Source organism: Lissotriton vulgaris, chromosome 3_1 (genome assembly GCF_964263255.1).
Source record: "Lissotriton vulgaris chromosome 3_1, aLisVul1.2, whole genome shotgun sequence".
Classification (NCBI taxonomy): Eukaryota; Metazoa; Chordata; class Amphibia; order Caudata; family Salamandridae; genus Lissotriton; species Lissotriton vulgaris.
The window spans coordinates 1,739,752,887-1,739,766,520 of record NC_141689.1 but is presented as its reverse complement, the minus strand read 5'-3'; positions in this window follow the sequence as shown (position 1 = coordinate 1,739,766,520).

The window sequence follows — 13,634 nt, the reverse complement described above, 5'->3', positions numbered from 1 at the left end:
TTTTTGTTCTATCATTCAAGCCTGTAATATTAACCGAACAAATCGGTAAATTATCCATGTATTACTATAAAATTATAACATCTCAATACTTCAGCACTACATCCTTTGTTCATTCATTTGTTGTCTGTGTTTCTAGTTCTGTTCAATTCCATGTATCTGAAATTGCCTTTCTTCCCCCACAACCCTCCCCCACCCTCCCAGTCCCTCCATGCACCCCTCCCATCCCACCCAACCCTCAGCCCACCCATGAAACCACTAGACCTTGGTCTAGTAGTGATGTTGCAGCTCTTGGCGTGATCCTAGTGTCGCCCCCAATTTCTACATTATTAAATAATCAATACATCCCAAAACATAAGAAAGATCTTGTAAAACCCTCAGCATGCATCAAAAGACATCTACGTTTCTTACCACCTCATAAGTTATACATTCTTCATACCACACCATCCCCTGTGCTTTCCCTCATTCCCTGGTTTACTCCGTAGTATCTAAATCTAATCTACCCACCATAACTTTTTCTACTTAGCTCATCCAAAAATTCTTTGGCTTTAATTTCTGAGGTGAAAAAACGGACCCTATCCCCAAATACAATATTTTGTTTCGCAGGATTCAGAATGCCTGTGCTCCTTTTTCTTGAAAGGGATTAATCATCTGCCGTAACCTCCATCGTCTCTCGACAGTCACATGGCAGAAGTCCAGTTTTGTAAAAAATTCTACATCCCCCACCTGTCTTTTGCGGTCTGGTCTGGCATTTTCAAAAATAATCTGGCGTAGGAGATAGTTTCCCAAAAATACGAGCACGGCCTGAGGTCTTGAAGCGGCACCAGACTGTTGTTTCTAAGCTATAGGGACCCGATGAGAGCGTTGGACTTCCTGATCCCAGTTCCATCCTTCGATCTCGGGAAATGCCTTGGCTAGAAAGTCATCCATAGAGGGACGGATATCCGCCCCACCTGGATTCCCAGGAAATGCAGATTATTTCTTCTTTGGCGGCTTTCCTAGTCTTCAAGTTTCCATTGTATGTCTGCAAGTCTGGCCTCATGTGAAGTAGTCTGCTGCTGTGTTGCCATCATCTCAGTCTCAATATTACCTGTTCTTGTCTTGACATCTGTTAAATAATCCAAAATGTCCATGCACACTTTTTCTCTATTTTGCGCACCGAACCTTGGATCTTCCGAATAGCAGCCTGGGATCACCTATTATCCTGTTTAGATTCACCCCGGTGTGCCATAACTGACTGTAGTATTTCATTCAGGGTTGCCGTGGTCACTGACTCCACATTGGGAGGTGTTCCGGGTTTGTCTCCTACCAGATGGCTAGTGGCTGAATAATCCCAGTTTAAGTCTTGCGTTCCCCCTTTTGTTCGGGTTGTGGCTGTCAAAGATTTAGCTAACATCCGTAGCGTTGTAGAGGAATCTCTACCGCTGGTGTCATGCGGGCTTTCGCTATCTTCTTCCACTTCGCTGCCACTACTGCTTGTTGGCTGAGCTGACCCCACCAATGACCCTACCAATGACTCTGCGTCCTCAGAGAGTGAGTAGTAATAGTCTGTTGTCTCAATGTCTGTCTCCTTTCGCTGATGAATTTTCTGCGCAAAATCTTTACAGTGCACATGGGATGGGTCACCTGCTATTTTTGCTGTTACCTCTGTTTTCTTTTTTAGCACAGAGAGGCTCGAGCTTGCTTCCTTAGCAAAGGATTGGGCTAGTCTTCCATTACTTTTACTCGGGTGTGTCAAAGTTATCTGATTGGGTTCTCCAACACCAACACCATAGCCCCCCTTGCCCTGCCCTTTGCCTGCTGCAGTTGAGGTGTCTGGTCACCTCCTTCTTGCAGTCCCTCCTCATCGAATACTCCCATTAAGCCAGCAGTCGTGTTTATCTCAGCCTCCTCGATTTGCTACCCCTAGGCCCCTACAACCTCCAAACTGTCCTCTACCATGACACCATTTGTTTTTTAAGGGCTACAGGGGTACCTGGGGTAACCAAGACACGCCCCCTGGCATCACCAGCTCTGCTGTTTCCGATACCTGAACGGGGCACTCAGGTACTGACTAGAGGGGACATTTTCCGCCGCATCCAGCCCTACCTGCATCCCATCATCAGTATTTCCCTACTCACCAAACTCCCCCTGTTTTGTCTCTCTCAGCTCTTTGTTAGCATCTCCATGATGCTTGGACCGGCTGGAAGTTGCTGGGGCATTCCTCTTCCCAGGAATTCCTTCAGGGTCAAAATCTGCCCACATCGTCCGGGCGTTCACGTCGTCCCTTCTCCTGCAGCGGCACCATCCCCTAGTTTTCGGGAGGGTATTGCCAGTATGCTACTCGCTTTGTTCAGAGGGGAGCTATCATCTGCAGAGCCCTTCACTCCTGCTTTGACCCGGGCCTTCGGCTTCATTGCCGCGCAATCCGTGCACTGCCTCTCATCCAGCCGAGCGCCTGTTGAAGCTCCCTGTTTGTGGCCCGCACCGCACCCGGAGGACAGAGCACACCAGATCCGCCAGCAGGTAAGGGCGGCTGCTCCTGAAGTAGCCTCCAAGACTATTTCACAATAATTAATCCATTCCGCTCTGTTGTCCAGAAATAACTTCCTTGTAGATCCGATCATCCCCAGGGCTGGCATAGGGGTGTGCTCATATTTCTCAGGTGGGGGTCACTAGATCACGCCATGGAGCTAGTGCAGCAGCCCAGCCTAGCCTGCCGCCATCTTAGCTTTTTTGTAAACAGCCACATTAAAATGAATTCCAATGTATTATTTTTAGGGTCGTCTGCAACTACATTGATAACTACAGGTAATACTAGAAAAGCAGCAAAGAACAGAGAAAATGATTACAAATCCAAGAATCTAAATGTAAAGCTTGTGTAAAATTAAATATGTGAAAAAGTATGTGCCAAATAACAATGCATGTCTAAAAAGTCATGTAAAACTTTTTCAGACAGTTTGTTTCAAAATCTATGAAAAAAACCTTAGAGTGTAATAAGAAAAATGGTAAAAAGCTTCAGTCACATATTCCACAAAACGCAAAATAAAGCAAAAAAGGCAACAAAAAGAAATACGAGCACAAAAACACTGCAATTTCAAACAGAGCCAAACTCTGACAATAAAAACAGAATAAATGTTCTTTGTGCCTACTACAATTGCATGAAAACATTTTTTGGCAAAGAGTTTTAACCAATTTAATATTAAATATAAAATTACCCATCTGTTCAATTAAAATGTTTAAAAGCAAAAAGAATTACGAAACATATAGGGAACTATTAAAATCTCGGTCGTAAAGCCTCCAATGTTAGGTCGGATGCTTCACGACCGAGATCCTCAGGTTCAATTCCGAACAGCTGATGACAATACAGCCGGTTGGAATTGAAACCGGCTGGTCATTCTGGCTGGCTTCCGACAGCCTCCAGAAGCCTGTCGGCCAGTCAGAGACCAACCCGTAATCCCATAGGAAGGTGTTTCCGCCTTCGGGAATACGATGCTCGGTTTCTGACAGGCTTTCCAAGTTGGGCAGTCCGACATGGAAAGCCTGTTGAAAAGCGAATTTGGGGGCTCCTAGCAGGACCCCCTTTTCCTTGTGGCCTCCAGTTGGGGGCTGAGGGGGTGCATATAATGCCCCCCTGTTAATCCATGCACCTTGTGGCAGACACCTTGAGGTGCCTGCATGGGGTGCAGGGATTAACACAAGCTCCAATTTCCCTATGGGAGCTTGTGCTAGGGGACATAACAGATGCTCCTATAGGCAAACATGGGAATGCGACCGCACCATGTGCAATCACATCATAATTAGGTGGTCGAGACTGCCGACCGGAAGTTGGTCGGTCCAGTTTCCGCCACGGTGTCAGTCGAAGGAAACTCCCACCGACACTGTAATAAGCCCCTATGTATATGCCTGGAGTAAATTACATGGACCCATAATGCAAAACATAACCATGTAACTTATTTCTGAAGTAAGTTGTCTCAAAAAATTGGAAAAAAGTAACTTAAAATATAAAGTGTATAAAAGATACCGGGAGGAAAATGGGAACAAACCTGTAATACAGAATCTTGCTAAAGAAACACAAAAAAAGAAAGAACATTTATTTAAGCTCTTTGTAATAATTGGAAAGCTTATGAAATAATTTCTACATGAGTTATGGATTTAGAAAATGTAGTGGAAGTTATGAGAAAAGGACAAAAGAATGAACTGGAAAGCACCCAGCATGAAAAGACAACAGTACCTCATTGGAAATGTGGTTTCATTCAAGACATTGAAAATTAGCCCTATTTGCAATTACAAATATTTATTAAAGTGTAAACCATATCTAGTATGAAGGTGAAAATAGAAATGCTTCAAAATATGGATGAATGCTGAATACAGAATGTTACTCATGTAAAATCAAATGTAGTTCTTTTATGAAAAATCCAAAATGCAACAGAATATTGAATTGTATTTGCACCAGGTTTACTTTGTTAAAAAAACTATAGTACCAAAGTCATCTACCATTTTGTAAAACTCACTCAGGTCATTATACTGCATAACTTAATAAAAATATGACTTGTTACGAACTAAGTCAGAGCATACAATCCATCAAGGATACATTGCTACCAAAACTACAAAATGCGTATCTTATACTATTAAAGGAAGAGAACTACCTTCAAATGAAATAATCCCATTTCAATGGATTTAAAAGGAATAAACACCTCAAACAGCTACCTACAAACAAGGGACTAACAACTTTGCACGTATGTAAATCAATAATAATCAAGCATTTCGTGGCTCTACAACAACACGTACACATGCTCCTTGGACATAAAACCATATGCATTTTGAAAGTATATAATAGGACTAAACACATTTAAGTTTTGAAAAAATCCAAACTTCACTCCAATATAAAAATAAAGTGACATTTTTTCTCAGCAATACCATTTATCTTTCACAATATGAAATCTATACCACAAATCATCTAAACATAAGTAAAAATATGAAGGTGATAAATAACAAAACGTTACACACAGTCTAATTTTATAACTGAATATTTGTATAAATACAACTTAAATGTATTTTTCTTAAATTAACGTTTTAAAGAAGTTACGATTGACTAATATATTAAAAGTTACTTTGCCCAAAGAACTATAAGGTCATAAAATTCACATGTTATGGTGCTGCCTTCTCCCTGCTGAGCTAAGACAAATGTAACTAACATACTCAGCAAAAAACTACATTATATAACACACACCATCAATTGCATCATGTGCTAACACACATATCATTATATGTCAGTACAACCAACATCATACATGTCAAAATACCATAATATAACAGCACACCCACAATCATATAGCAATTCAGCAAGCTTCATACTGCTATTTTTCAAAGCAGCATATATGATCACACCACAACCATTACATATTCACATAATCACTAGTATACAACCTCACAGCCCTGATAAAGCAGTAGCACAGTCATATTCCATTCAGATCACCACACCCACTTATACACATTCATACACACATCATCAAATGTCCAAATAGCCACTGTCATAAATCCACATAACCACCATAATATGTAAACACAATGACGGTCATTCATCCATACACACTGTTTAATGCTCTACAATGTCTATAACAAATTCATACAGCTATGGAAACAATATCACAAAATCACGAGTAAACAGAGACGCATCCCTGATTGACATAACCACAGAGCCTCTTAAATAGAGTCACACACTGCAACAGCCATACACATGCCATCAAATGCTCATACACCCACTATCATAAACACAGCCAACCGCAATTATATGCCAACACTAACCATCATGCATCCATAAAACCACCATTTCCAAATGCTATCCAGTGTCAACAACAAAACACCAGCCATCAGAGGGCCATTTAGTCGTCACATATAACCATACACCAACCATTACATGCCTGCATGACCACCGCTGTATGTTGATCTCTCCCCACCATGAGACAGTCACATTCATATGCCCAAATCATGCATCCACCATGAAATGGTCACGTTTGCACCATCATACAGCCACACAAAAATCATCTTACACTACACATGAAACACCATGCACTAACACAACCATAAAGTACCAGTGGTCTTCATTGACAATCCAACAACTTACTAACACCATCATGCAATCTTGAAACAATATTCAAACATAATGAATGACTCTTTAAGACACATCTCATTTTAAACGTAAACAAGTCCCAACAAGCATGTGAGTTAAGCTTGACTCAGTGTGTGGGAGAGTGACAGCACCTTAACTTGAGACGTTTTTTGACTGTTTTGTTATTATAGTGAAGTCACCATTAAAATGTTAATATGGATATCAATGCATTTGTTGACAAAACTGAACAATTGTTCTTATTAATAGAATCACCCGTTCTGAACTTCACATCTACCTCGACACGCAAGTATGTAGTCAGGCAGGCCCAGCGACCTAGGCCGGGGATTACTGATTCGTGGGTGACAGGTGGGAGGGTGCATAGCTGGCAAGCAAACTCTTGATCAGTTCCACAGATTGGTGCAGTGACATTAGAATGGTCAGGTAGGATTGCCCCAATAAAGCACACATGGCTGGTGGGGGTAGGCACTCCTAAAAACACCATCAAGCCAGATACCACATGAGTTAGGAACACATAGCTGATTGGGGTCTAGAACACCTAGTGATCACAAGCTACCCATATCGGACATCAGGACACATTCAAGACTCTGGCCACACTGTGTCCATGCAAGTCAAGACTCACCTGTAGTAACCATTGACCATTAATTTATGACCCTAGAGGGAGTAACCACCATTACTCACCATATATGGTACGGCGGAAGACATTTATTGTTTGTTGTAATATTGTATATAAAGAAACCTCATACTCGAGGTGAATTGAGACATTCTTACCACCTAGTGCTTCTAACTGTTCTCCAAGTTGAACTGTTTAATTAAACAAATTGTTCCTGTTTTGCCAAATGCTTCTTGCCTTTTGCATAAGTCTACCTCAACTCCTTTTCACTTATAATGTTTTTATTGGAATGTGCATTATGTGAGGGAAACATAAGGCAAAATTCACCCTTTGCATTTATTGGCAGGTGAATATCTTTAGTGACAATTTGAAAGTTTAAATTGAAGGGCTAACCCTTAAGGTGGAAGAAAGAAAATAACCGTGAAGGGGACTCAGACGATAGACTGGTAGGATTTAGATGAAGCATAGAACAAATTGGATGAAGTCAAAACGTTCTGACTGACGGACAAGATGTAGGGTCATAGTGGGTTAATGAGACAGAAAGATATTATGGAGACATGCCTTGTACAGCTTAGAAAAAAGAGCCATTCACTTACAAATGTCCAATTTTTGCAAGCGAGTCAGCAAGCCTGGTGTCTATAGCGTGAAGTGGAAGTATATGCCTTAGAAGGTAGTATATTGGGGGTAGTTTAGTGTTGAGGGAGGCCCACTAGCAACGTATTACAGTAACCAACTAGGGGAATTTATCAGAGGTTTAGCTGTATGGAAGGGGGTGAGAGGATCTATACAGTTTCACATCTACAGAAGATACACTTTAGAGTATGTTTACTGAGTACCCCTGCACTAGAATCTTGTTTCTGGAATTCTATATGAAAGGTTATCCAGGAGGTTTTGCTCTCTCTCTCTTCCCCTTGCTCTTCGAACAAATCAGAAAAATACAATAATAGAATGCTCATCTATTTTGTCTGACGGTTCATGTATTTTGAGTTTGCTTAAGGTTATCTGCAGTTTATATGACCTGATGATGAAAGTAAAAGTTTAATGTAGTTACCTTTGCCCTGCATCTATGGTTACTGAATATCGACTCCCAGAATATTGTAGTACATGAATATCGAGGGACAAAATGTTGAAAGGTAAGTGTAAATAGGGAAGTATAGATTTACTCCGACCTCCACCTCTACGTACTTTGAAAACATTATTGCCAATTTACATATATGTGGAGTCAACTATAGAAAATCTAGGCCTACTTACATGTCAATATTTTATTTTTGCTATTTTGTTTTCGATATTGTGTCCCAACAGTATTCTGGTGTTTCTTTTCAAGGTCCACATGTGCCTTTATATATATATATAACAATTCTGCTTATACATTTCTACACAAGGGGATGTAATTTCTTGTTTTTACCCAACTTGCATCCTAAAACCTTTGCCCTCAGCCACCATCAGCGGGCAGTTTGGGGTATGAGCGGACCTTTATTTTTACACACATTCAATTGGGCAGTGAGATGGATGCCTGTGGTCCTCCTGACCAGGAGAGTATTTTTGTAGGCCGCAGGTCCAGGGTAAGTGTGTTTCTGGAACCTGATGATCATGGAGCCTCGTAAACACTCTTCCAAATGTTATACCTCAAAGGATTGAGATGAAGATGGTGATGATGGGGCTGAAAAGCACAACATGGTGGAACCTGTACTATCTACTTCTGAGAGTTGGATTAAAGTACTGATATTTTATGTAACAGAAGATCTGAAAGGATCCTTTAGCAGAGGTCTTCAATCTGTGGGACGCGACCCCCAGGGGGGCCATGTAGTCCTGAGAAGGACGTTGCACATTTCCAGGCCTAACTACTGCCTGGAATACAAAACATGTGCTCTTCCTTTTAGACAAAGATAACGCAATCATTAAAAGGCTTCAGCTGAAGTAAATTGAGTCTCATGTGCTGCAAAAGGAAGAGCCCAGCAGACAGGTAAAACAATCCTTCAAACAAGCCTTCATGCCAGGGTGCCTGCTTTCCTGAATGAAATGCAAATGTACGCTAAGAGTTAATCTGCAAATGTTAAGGATGCTTGGGAGGGTTTCTGGCTTTAATTGCTCGAATCACTCCAAGCATTGTGATGGCAAAGATGTGTTTTTTTTGTGTGGTGGTTAACAACTGGGATGTGAAGTGTGTGCTTTTAATCATAACTGTATTTACACAGCCCTTAGTACCCCTGAGGAGGAGTTTAGGGCCTGTTATGCAAAGAGAATGCCCCTTCCTGCACAAACACAACCCTGCCTATGTTGGCGCTAGGTAGCAATTTGTGCAACAACGCAGAGGGAAAGTACAGGAAAGCACCATATTTCATAAATAAAGTGCATTCTTGCCATTTCACATTGGCGTAGGGCATTGCAGTAAGAAGACTTGCGGCGCTGCCCAACGCGGATGCCTCCTAAATGAGGCACGTTGTTTTTAGCCACACAGTGGACCATGCCCCCACGCTCACTGAGCATTGTGATTTGCTAAACATTGTTTAATTTATCTCCCCACCGTATGAAAGATTTTCAGTGGAATTGAGGGCATTTATGCTTGTTGATAGTTGCAACGGTAGCCGGCTCAAGTAAGCTCTGTGGGGTGGGCGGGGTGTGGGGGGATCGACAGATGGAATAGGTATAATTAAATAAATAAATAATACATATTCCGTTGTCTATCAGCTTCCCCACCCTGTTGCGCCCTTCTCCGCCCCACAGCGCTTTACCTGAGCCGACTGCCGCTGGATAGTTGGCAATGATGAGAAGGACCAAGTTCTAGAAATTTTTGTCAGGAGGTGGTCCTTATGCCTAAATTGTTTTGAGAGGAGGGTCTCGGCATCAAAATGTTTGAAGGCCTCTGATCTAGAGGCGTACAAAGAGTAAAGAAGTTGACATAAGTTTTCCCTTCTTCCTCTCCATCATCTTGGACTGTTTGGCATATCTTATCTCTGTCCTTGGTGTCATTGTGTCACCCTCAAGATTATGAGGGATGTTGAGGATGTTGACCCTTATTTAGTATCAAGAGACAAATGTGTACACCCCCCTAACATGCCTTCACCCATCAGTCATCTGGAAGTTATTCTACTGCTACAGATAGAAGACACACTACTCAGCAGCAGCACAGAAATGTTCCTGGAACTTCAGATGCTGCCTCCTCCTACACTACCTGTAAGCTGGGAAGTGAAGTACCTGCTTCTACATGAGTTGAGGGATCTCAAGAAGCAGGGCTAGACTATGACCCAAAAGCAGCATTAGCACATGCTGTCATACCAGCCCCCAAACGTGGAGGGAGCAAACATACCTGATCACTGCAAGGCAGATTTGGGAATTTTTCCCCCCCAAAATTGTTTTGGGAATAATTGTGAAAAACTGCATTTTAGAAAACATTTTCATTATATACTGTTTTTACCCTAGTTTGCCCTTTTATCTGCTTTCTAATATTTTCTCAATTGCTCCCCTCTTTTTCTAACCATAACATATTTGACTTCTCTCAGCCTCCTGTCTTCTGTTTCCTCCTTTTTACTCAGCGGCAGCTCCTCCATAATGGCGGAGGAGGGTCGCTCCACTGCAAAATGAAAAATAAAACGATAATAAAACTATTTTATTATTGGAGGGCACTTGTAAGTTCACATGTCAGTTTGGCCGGCCATCTTAAGCCAGCCAAACAAACATGCACACTTAGATTTCTCCAACCCAGCTGAATTGTACAGCTGGATGCAGAAATGGCACAGGCTCCCAGTCCATTAGTGAGCACTTAACCAGGTCACTCAGACCAATCCAGGCACTGCTGTCACAGCATGAGAGCAGCATCTGGATTGCATGGGGAGTCTGGGTGACTGTGCTGTCCCAGGGACTTTCGGAAGAGAGGAGTACTAAGGCGACCGGCAGCGGGAGTAGCAGGTAAGTTTTTTTAAAAACTATTTTCCCCCTTGCTGCCCCACCACTTTATTTTGGCAGGAGCTGCTGCTGTTTTTGCTGTTGCAGTTTCATTCTTCACCCTTGTTGACTTCTTCCTTCCCAGTGTACTTCTCTCTCACTAGCACCTTTTCATTGACCTCGACACAGGATGAACCAGTACTTTTCTGGTGTTGCTACTAAATCAACATTCCCAACTTAAATCTTGATATCGAAGCAGTAATTGCGGAAATAATGTCCTGAAACTACACCGTGCTTGTAGAAACAATAAGCATATTCCTTGCCCAAAAAGAAATGCCTGGATTCTGTTAGTAACCTTTCATTGTAACATCATAAATAAAATCTGTGGATTAATATACCTTATGCTAAACCTTTTTTGCAACCTGCGCGTCCACAAGCTAAAATATTGACAGTGTTGATTCTACCTTCTCAAATTTATAAAATGAGTGGCACTCCGTTGGTAATTGTATCATTTGGTGTTAATAGCCCAACCTAGACCATCATTTCAAAGAGAAAGAGCTCTCATTTCATGTCTGACAGGCTGAGAACTATTTATACACCTATCACAGATATGGCTCATAAATAGTCTCCTAGTGGAAAACGTGATGATATGTCTACCTTTTTCATTTCTTACTACTATCTTTTTTCAGCAGTAAATTACACTCATTCGTTTGGCTCCACCCCCTTTTTCAGGTAGTGGAGACATGCCTACACTTTTGAGTCATTTACACTCAAATTTTGTGAGTAGCCAAAAATAGTAAAATTGCTCAAATGTTCATGTACACATCTAAATTACTCACAAGTGAAAGTTACCTTTGCGAATAGTCCTTTAAGTATGCTCCTCTGTAATTCGTTGTTTGTATAGATATGTTGCATTACTTTTGTGTCACTGTACTTTGCGGGGTTCAAGAAGAGGATGTATTGCACTCGTATTACCTCATACAGTAAGGACTGGGACTGAGCAGGTTGGAGTAGATAATGCCCCCTGCTTGCTTCCTGATAACCTTTACTACTCTAGTTATCCTTCTCCTCACTCTCTCACACTCACTTTCGGTCTCTTTCTCACGCTGTACGTCTCTCTTGTTCAATTTCTTTTCCCGTCTTTATCAACCTCTAATTTATGTTCTTTACTTTCTTTGTGTGTGTTAATTTCCTCTCCCCTTCTCTCTCATTTCACACATCTTGTTTGACTCTTATTTGGTTCAAAACCTGTTAATGCCTTCTTAGTACTCTTAAGCCCTTAAATCTTGTTTTAACTTACTTTTGTCATGCATTTTCTAACCCATCACCCTCATCACTATTTTCTTTACATTTGTGTGTGTTTCTCGTTCTGTCCGTTCTATTTTTTCCGCTCTCTCCTTCTACACCACTCTCTATCTTTTTATGTACTCCTCGGTTCCTCTCTTTCACACACTGTCTCTCTTTATCACCCCCTGTATTCTATTTTATTCTTTCTCCCTCTTACCACTTCTCCCTCTCTTAGTCTCCATCTCTTTGTTGTCTGCTCTCTCTCTAACACCCACACACACACAAACACACACGACAGACGGTGTGCTTCTCTCTCTTGCTCTTAAATGTTTTCTTTTTCTCTTTCTCCCTTCCTTTGTTTCTTCCCCAAGTTTCAAAGCAATTACAAATTATGGGGCATATTAGCAAGAACCTCGTTAAAATTATCGCTGTTTTAGTGGCAGGAAACTGCTGCTAAAACAGCGATAATGGGCTTGCTAATTTGCGTTATAGAATTCCAATATAAACCCAGGTTAGATATGCAGGACATCTAACCTGAGCTTCTATTGGAATTCTATAACGCATCTTAGCAAGCCCATTATCGCCGTTTTAGCGTCAGTTTCCTGCAGCTAAAACGGCGATAATTTTAACGAGGTTCTTGCTAATTTACCCCTATGTTTTAGCGGCAGTTTCCTGCTGCTAAAACGGCAATAATTTTAACGAGGTTCTTGCTAATATGCCCCTATGTTTCAGAATGAATTATGAGTTCAACACTCTTGGCAAATCTTCTGACATTCAGAACTGTTGATATGCGTTTTTGAGCTGCTCGTGGTGCTACAAGCTGACATGTATCTAAGTGCTTTTTCTGATACCTTTTGCTTTCTCCCTGCAGAATACAGCGGCAGTGTTCCTCTTCAAGCTGTCCAAGTTCAGTGATCCTGTGGGTGAATCGCATTTCTTGGTAATTGGGCCAGTGAATGAGGAAGTGAATCTCTTTTTTATGGATAAATCGTCAAATATATTCCACAACTGTTGTGCTGGGCTTTCCAGTGCCTCTGGTCACTGACCCTGTTCTTGTTAATTATTTGCCAGTGATTGCGGTGCTTCACTGTGATAGCTTGCATGGGTGTAACTCCCTCCTTACAGTCTGAGGCATTTTATTTTATTTCTTTATCTGTAGTTTCTATTGGGTTTACCCAGTGTGGTATACCTGTCTGTCTTCTTTCACTATCAGAAGTCTGGCATTGCGGGGATCATTTTCTTTAATCAGGTGATTTGCTGCCTCATTTTGCTGTGTTAGCAGTACTTAAATTGGGACGACTTGCTGATTATCTTGAGGGGTATTTAGAATGTTGTGGCTGCTAGTCTCTCTATATCAAGCAGTAATAGAGTTTGCTTTATTTCTGCTGGGCAGATGCTGCTCCTGATATCTCTATGGATCTCCAGTACTTGTTTACAGAACAGAAGGTTTGTGTTTTCTATTGAGTTATTGCTTTTTTGGTATTATGTTGGGAGTTGAAAATGATACAGACTTCACTGTAATAGTGCAATATTGATTCAACAATAGTCGAATAGCTGTTTTCAGAGCTACAAAGAAGTGTGTCTATTACCAAAACCTAGGGTCTTGTTACGAGTTTTGCAGTCTTGGGACCTCCGTATTCATGGTGGCGGTCTGACTGCCATATTACGGTGGTGGTGGTGGGACCACTGCCACTGCCAGCATCCAGGATCCCGCGGCGGCGGCAGTGGGGTTGGGGAAAGCAGGTG